Genomic DNA, 8,371 nt, shown 5'->3' with positions numbered 1-8,371 from the left:
AGGATCGGACGATGACTAAGCCGTCGGACGTCCGACAGCTCCAACGGCTAGCTGACTCTTCATCTGCCTTCTATCCGTTGGAAGTATTAATGAAGCCCATTTTTGGTTCCCTTTAAATACAAACGACTCTGAATCAGATGGGATTTTTTACACACTTTGTTTACAAGATCTCAAGAGATATTTTAGCTAGAAAATAGTCTCCAAAGTTAGATTTGTTCTCCAAGTGGTGTGAATTCCTTGTGAGCATTTCTCTTGTGGTTGAAAGTTTCATTAGTGTAGCTTTGTTGAGGGTTATCTGAGTGATTGTAAAACTTCTTAGCTTGACTAACTGTGGCTTAGGGCAAGGAGGAAGTGCTCCCTCCATTGTACATCTAGTTGATCATCTTTCATCAAAGAGAAGTTGCTCAACCTAGTGATTGGTCTTCAAGTTTGAGGAAAGCTTGGTAGACAATCGGTTTGATATTCTATCTTATTCTTTTTTGTTTAATAAAATTCTCATTGCTTATCTATACTTGTTTTTCGAATCAATATTGCTCTCTTCTTCTAATCTATTTGATTGATCATTACTAGAAAAGAAGATAAATTTTTATTAAGCAAAAATTGCATAAATTTGATTAAGATTTTAATCAACCTAATTCACCCCCCCTCTTAGGTTGTCTTTGGGCCTTACAATTGGTATCAGAGCTTGGTCTCCTAGAGATTAAGCTCAAACGGCTTGGAGTAAAGATGACAACCAGTCATGCTATGTTTGTTGAGGGACAATCTGTTACTAGGCCTCCCATGTTCAGTGGCTCCAATTATGTTAGCTGGAAAGAAAGGATGATTATCTTTTTGCAATCTATTGATATTGAGTTATGGTTTATTGTGAGTGAAGGACCGCATGAAGCTAACTTTCTTGATGCAGATACAGGGTTGCTTCGGCCAAAAAGAAGAGCTGAAATGAATGCTCAAGATAGGACTAATCTCACACTGAATGCCAAAGCCATGAATGTTCTGTATAGTGCCTTAGATTCAAATGAATCAATTAGAGTAAAAGGCTGTAAATCGGCCAAAGAAATGTGGGATAAGCTAAGAGAAATCCATGAGGGTGGTGACAATGTGAGAGAACAGAAAAAGGCTATCTTGGTCACAAAGTATGAATCATTTAAAATTGAACCTCTTGAGGATATTGACAAAATGTATTGCAGGTTCAATGACTTGATCAAAGATCTCGAGGTGTTGGGCAAAGAGTACACCTTGGGAGAGAAGAACAGGAAAATTCTCAATGCATTGGGCAAAGAATGGGAAAATAAAGTGACTGCAATAGAGGAGGCTAAGGATTTAAATTCAGTGCCTATTGAATCTCTCATTAACTCACTAACCTCTTATGAGTTGAAGTTGAAATCTAAAGTGCAGGAGGAAGAGGATGCTAGAGCAAAGAGAAACATTGCTCTAAAGACTACTCAAGGTGAAGATGATCCAGCTCACTTGGATGATGAAGACTCGGATGGTGATGATAATGATCTTGCTCTCATCACAAGGGGCTTCAAGAGAATCCTGAATAAAAGGAAGTTTAGAAGGGGAGGACCTAGCAATCAATTTCAAAATTATTCATCAAATGCAAGGAACAAAGGAAAACAAGAATTCAACAAGAAGCTAGTGGACAAATGCTATGAATGTGGATAGCCTGGACACTATGCAAACGAATGCCCCATGAAGAAAATGAAAGATGGGAAAGCTGATCGAAAGCCAAGATTCAACAACTTCCAGATTACTTGGAATGAATGCAACTCTGAAGGGGAAGTTGAAGAAGAGGAAGAATCAGCTCAAATGGCCTTCATGGCTATTGGAGATAATGAGGTAACTTCCATACACTCTCAATCTGAAAGTGATGATGAAGAAGATGATGATCTTGAATCCTTTGTTGAAAAACTGCATAATGCCTTGAAGGAATCTTATGATAAAAACAAGCAGCTAAAACAGAAAATTACTTTTCTCATTCATTAAAATACAAGTCTTCTTCAACAAAATAAGCAACTAAAGACTGACAATGATTGTCTTGTAAGAGCCGAATTTAATGTTCAAAATGAGCTTGATAGAAAGACAAATATTTGTAGAATGCTGAAGGAAAGACATGGTGATTTGAAAAAAAGAATGGACAACTTGGATGACACTTTGAAAGCAAGAAAACAAGATTTTCTCAAAAAGAACATGTCATCTACCTTTCTTACTGCTCATCAAAGAACATTAGCACGCAACAAAAATGCACATGGTTTCACTACATATAGAAGAAATGGATTGAGATATGTCAAACCAGTACATGTTAAGGACTCTTCCATTATGTGTGATTTTTGTTATCAAAAAGGGCATTTGAAAGGAGATTGCTATGTGAAAAGAAATCTGAACAGAGGGATGAAATGCATGTGGTTAGTGAGATACAATGCTAACTATTGTGGATCCAAAAATTAAAAAGGGTACCAAACATTTTCTCTTTTCAGGAAAAAGGCTCAAACAAGTCCAAATGGTTTATTGATAGCGGCTGCTCAAGGCATATGACTGGTGATCCCTCTTTGTTCATAAAGCTAAAATCAAAATCAAGTGGAAAGGTGACATTCGGTGATGATGTGAAAGCTAAGACAATTGGAATAGGTGATGTTGGTAAGGATGGTGAAACATTTGTTCATAATGTGCTCTTAGTTGATAATTTAGGTTATAACTTGCTTAGTGTTAGTCAATTGTGTGACAAAGACTTGAATGTGTTGTTTAAAAAGCATGAATGCATTGTGCTTGATTCCAAATATAATGTTGTGTTCAAAGGTAAGAGGTTTAACGACATATATATTGTGGTTCTTGATAAAATTGATTCTTCTAGCCTCAAATGTCTTAAAGCTTCAAATGAAGATCCTTGGTTGTGGCATAGGAGACTTTGTCATTTTAACATGGATTTACTAAAGGAAATTTCGAAAAAGGAGCAGGTTAGAGGTTTGCCAAAAATATGTTTTGAAAAGGATAAAATTTGTGATGCATGTCAATTTGGAAAGCAAACAAAAGTTTCTTTTAAACCAAAGAAGTGTGTTTCAACTTCTAAACCTTTAGAACTCTTGCATCTTGACTTATTTGGTCCTACTCAAATCACTAGCTTGGGAGGTAAGAAATACTGCTTTGTGATTGTGGATGATTATTCTAGATATACCTGGGTGATATTTCTTGCTCATAAGGATGATGCCTTCAAGAATTTCACTTCATTGTTTGCTAAAGTGCAAAATCTGCTTGGCTTAAAAATTGTTAGGATTAGAAGTGATAATGGAACGGAATTCAAGTATTGTGGTTTTCCAGATTTCTGTGATCATAATGGCATAACACATGAGTTTTCAATTGCAAGAACTCCACAACAAAATGGTGTTGTAGAAAGGAAAAATAGGACACTACAAGAGGCTGCTAGAACTATGTTAAGTGAATGTAGCTTGCCAAAATACCTTTGGGCTGAAGCGGTAAACACTGCATGTTATGTGATGAACAGAATCCTTTTGAGACCCATTTTGAATAAGACATCTTATGAACTGATTTTTGATAAAAAACCTACGGTTGGATATTTCAAAGTCTTTGGTTGTAAATGTTTTATTTTAAATTTAAAGGAACATCTTGGTAAGTTTGAGAAAAAATCTGATGAAGGAATATTTTTGGGTTATTGTGAGAACAAAAGAGGATATAGAGTCTTTAATAGAAGGACTCTTGTGATAGAAGAAGCCATTCACATAACATTTGATGAAACTAATGATGATAATTCCAAAAGTTCGTGTGAGGATGATGATGTAGGTGTTCGTGAAGGAATGGAAAAGCTGAAAATTGGTGATGAAGGAATATCTAAACCAGCAGCAATGGAAATGATGGATGAAGCTCATAATGATCAAGAAAAGGGTGATGAAGATGAGAATGATGATTCAGTCAAAGACCTTCCCAATGCTTGGAAATTTAGCCAAAATCATCCAAGAGAGCTTATAATTGGTGATCCATCCGAAAAGGTAAAGACTCGTTCTTCATCTAGAAAATTGATAGACAATTTTGCTTTAGTTTCTCTTTTTGAACCCAAAAATATCAATGATGCTTTAAAGGATGATAACTGGATCTTGGCTATGCAAGAGGAACTTAATCAATTTGAGAGAAATAAGGTTTGGACACTTGTTGATAGACCTCAAAATCAACCTATCATTGGCACAAAGTGGATATTCAGAAATAAATTGGATGATAAAGGTGTTGTTGTAAGAAATAAAGCCAGATTAGTTGCTAAAGGATATGCACAAGAAGAAGGAATTGATTTTGATGAAACATTTGCTCCCGTAGCGAGATTAGAATCTATTAGAATGCTTCTTGCTTTTGCTTGTTTCAAAGGTTTCAAATTGTTTCAAATGGATGTGAAAAGTGCCTTTTTAAATGGTTTTATTGATCAAGAAGTATATGTGGATCAACCCCCCGGTTTTGAAAATACAAAATTTCCAAGTCATGTGTTTAAACTATCTAAAGCATTATATGGTTTAAAACAGGCTCCAAGAGCTTGGTATGAAAGATTAAGTGGTTTCTTGATTGAAAATGGTTTCAAAAGAGGTATTGTGGACACCACACTTTTTACTAAGCAAGTGTTAAATGACCTTCTTATTGTGCAAATATATGTTGATGATATTATTTTTGGTGCTACTAATGAGTATCTATGCAAGGATTTTTCCACCACTATGCAAAGTGAATTTGAAATGAGTATGATGGGAGAATTAAATTTCTTCCTTGGTCTTCAAATACATCAAGCCCTTGAGGGAATTTTTATAAATCAAGCAAAATATACCAAGGAATTGCTGAAAAGGTTTGGCATGGAGGACTCAAAGCAAGTTGGAACTCCAATGTGCACTTCTACAAAACTTGACAAAGATGAAGAAGGTAATCATGTGGATGAAAAGCACTATAGAGGTATGATCGGAAGCTTACTCTATTTAACCGCAAGCAGACCTGATATTATGTTTGCTGTTTGCTTGTGTGCTAGATTTCAATCTTGTCCAAAAGAATCACATTTAAATGCTGTTAAAAGAATTTTTAGGTATTTGAAAGGTACATTGGACTATGGTCTTTGGTATGCTAGATCTTGTGAATTTGCTTTATATGGATATTCGGATGCGGATTTTGGTGGTTGTCGTGTGGACAGAAAAAGTACTAGTGGAACTTGTCACTTTCTTGGTAATTGCTTAGTTTCTTGGTTTAGCAAAAAGCAAAATGCAATATCTCTGTCTACAACCGAAGCGGAATATATTGCTGCTAGTGCATGTTGTGCTCAACTTTTATGGATGAAGCATACCTTGAATGATTTTGGATTGTTATATGACTGCATGCCTATATTCTGTGATAATACTAGTGCTATTAATTTGACCAAAAATCCAATTCAACATTCTAGGACAAAGCATATAGATATAAAGCACCACTTTATTCGAGATCTTGTTCAAAAAGGTGAAATTTGTGTAAATTATGTTTGTTCTAAAGATCAATTTGCTGATATTTTTACCAAAGCTTTGCCATTAGATCAGTTCATTCATCTAAGATCAAAATTAGGAATAATCGAAAAATCATCTTAAAATTTCTCAAAGTCTTCGGACGTCCAAAAGAAGATGAACGGACGTCCGATAATGTTCTTCAGCTATTTTTTTCCAGAAAACACCTGTTCGGACGAAGCTGTCGGACACACGACTTCGTTCGGCCGTCCGACAGTGCAACGGCTCACTTTTTAAAATAACTTTCTCCCTCATTTGCTTCAAACTCTTTTTCTTCTATTTCCTCTCGGACGACAACTCTCTCATTTCTCACTCTCAAATTCATACCATTCTGAAGCTCTCATTCCCAAATTGACTCAAACAAAACTTTTCCTGGTTGATTGCGATTCATTTCTCCTGATCATTTCACCGAATCGCTTAACAATTCGTAAATTCCCAAATTTCCCTCAAAACCCTACTTTCTCATAACCGCTTTGTCAAATCTTGTTCAAGGCCTTTTTGTCCCAAAATTTCTGTGCGATTCACTTCCCTACTACTGTGTGCATCATTTGCATCCTTCATTCCACACATTTCGCACAATGGTGAATCTAAGAGGAGGAAAGGTTACTGCCGGACGCAAGCATCCACTCAGGGATGAGGAGGAGGATCTTCCTACGGTCAAACGTTCATCCAAACGCTTCAAGAGAGGAGCCGTAAAAGGTCAAATGTCACGGCCTACTCCACAACCCACCTCTCAGCCTGAATCTGGACAGGGAACCTCTTCTCAACCGCCTCCAAAATCAGCCACACTCCCTACATTCTTTGATGATGCTGCAAAAGACAAACACTCCTGCATATCCCAGAAAGGTGTCATCCCTCAACGAACTGTAAACTCTTCTGAATTTCGCCACATAGGTTTAGAATCCATTCTGAGTCTATTTGCTTTCCAGAAATGGTCACATCTCGTTTCTATGCCCAATGTTTATTACCCTGAAATGTTGTATCAATTCTTTGCTAATCTTAGGAAAGGCACTGATCAGACTGAGATTATGTCCAGGGTTAATGGGGTAGACTTAGTCTTTGATTCTGAAATTGTGAATGATATTTTAAAAACTACTATTGAACCTGGATGCAAGGATAAAATTGCAAATTTCTTTTCCTATGAAGAGCACCCTACTGCTGATAATCATTTTGATGGGGCTAAAATGTTAACTTATTTTAAAAGAAGTTTTTCCTCCCCTGCTGATGCTAAACTGAATGATCTTGCTCCTGTGAATCTAATTGCCTTTTCAATCATTTTAAACCTGCTTGTACCCACTGATGGCCATAGAACTGATGCAAACAAAATGGAGTTGTATCTCTTTTACTGTTTTCGAGAAAAAATTCGTATTGATTTTGGTTTTGTCATGTGCAAGTTTTTACTTCGCTATGCCACTGATTCTCGCAGAAAATTATCTTATGGAAAGTTTCTTCAAAAGATTTTTGAGTTTTATAAAGTTCCAATTCTAGGTGTTTGTCCCAAAGAAACATCTTCTTATGCCTTTACCAAAGGATATTTTGAAAGGAAAAATCTTGTTTTTAAAGATAATCTGTGGGCTTATAAGGGGGCATCATCTAGTGAACAGAGGTCTAAGACTGCACATGATCCTTTATCTGTTTCACTCACTCCCATTCATCCCAGGAAGTCTGCCACTAAAGCAGCTTCCTCCTCCAATGATGAAGTGATTGAGCTCCTTCGTGAACTCAAACAGCATGTTCTTCTTTTAGAACATGGTCTAATACTCACCATGTCCTCTGAGCAACAAACAGCCTTCCTAGACAAAAAGAACCTTCTTTTTCCCCCACCTGTGGTTGAGAAAGTTTCTCATGACAAAGAGCCACACCCCACTGAACCAAGCTCATCAATTCCAGACCCTGGTTCATCAACTCCTGTGACTCTTCATGGCCCTTCCACATCAGATAAAGGCAAGGCACCAGTTGAAGAGGCTGCTGAAGCTGATGAAGAAACTGAAGAGGAGGACCTCTCCCAATATCAGCTCTCTCGAAGAACACCTGGATCCACATAGTTCACCATTTAGGACATTTACATTTTGTTTGTCTATTTCATGTGTTTGTGGTGTTCAACAATGGATATGTAGATGAATTCAACATTTGGTTCTGATTATGTTTATGTTTCTTTTGGTACTGTTTGATAGATGTTTAAGTATTTTGAATGATGATTGTATGGATGTAATAAATTTTTTTTTTGGTTTGCATTGATGAATGTGTTTGTGGATGAGATGGATGTGATTGATTGCCCTTTTGTGATGACAAAAAGGGGGAGAGGACTGGATTGATTGATGATTGATGATGTTGGATTGATTGATTGATTGATGATTTGATTAAATTTGGATTGGCTGATGGATTGAATTGGTAAAATGTTGGATGTTGGCTGCTTAATTGTCATATTTTGGATAATTGTTTAATTTGGTTGGGCAGCCAAGTGAGGGGGAGTTTTTCAAAATTTTTTCACGAAGTAAGGGGGAGTTCCTGTCTATTGAGAAAGGGGGAGTTTTTATTGCAATCATCAAATCTCATTTCAAACCTTTGTTTTGTCATCATCAAAAACGGGAAAAAGGTTATTCTTGGTTTTGATGATCACAAAGGACTTTGAAATGTTTATCTAACTCTCTTCAAATATAAGTGCTTTTTGCCTATCAAAGAATCAGGTACGAATATGTCAAGAAATGAAAATTAACCAAAAGAAGAAGCGAAAAACAGGACACTCATGTCGGACGTCCGAAGGAATCGGTCGGACGTCCGAAAGGATGAAGAACATCAAGAAGGAAATTCTATCGGACGCTCGTGAGGAAGCATCAGACGTCCGAATGGATCGGACGTACTCT

Source organism: Coffea arabica, chromosome 2e, assembly GCF_036785885.1.
Source record: "Coffea arabica cultivar ET-39 chromosome 2e, Coffea Arabica ET-39 HiFi, whole genome shotgun sequence".
NCBI classification, from domain to species: Eukaryota; Viridiplantae; Streptophyta; class Magnoliopsida; order Gentianales; family Rubiaceae; genus Coffea; species Coffea arabica.
Note: the sequence above shows the minus strand (reverse complement) of the source record.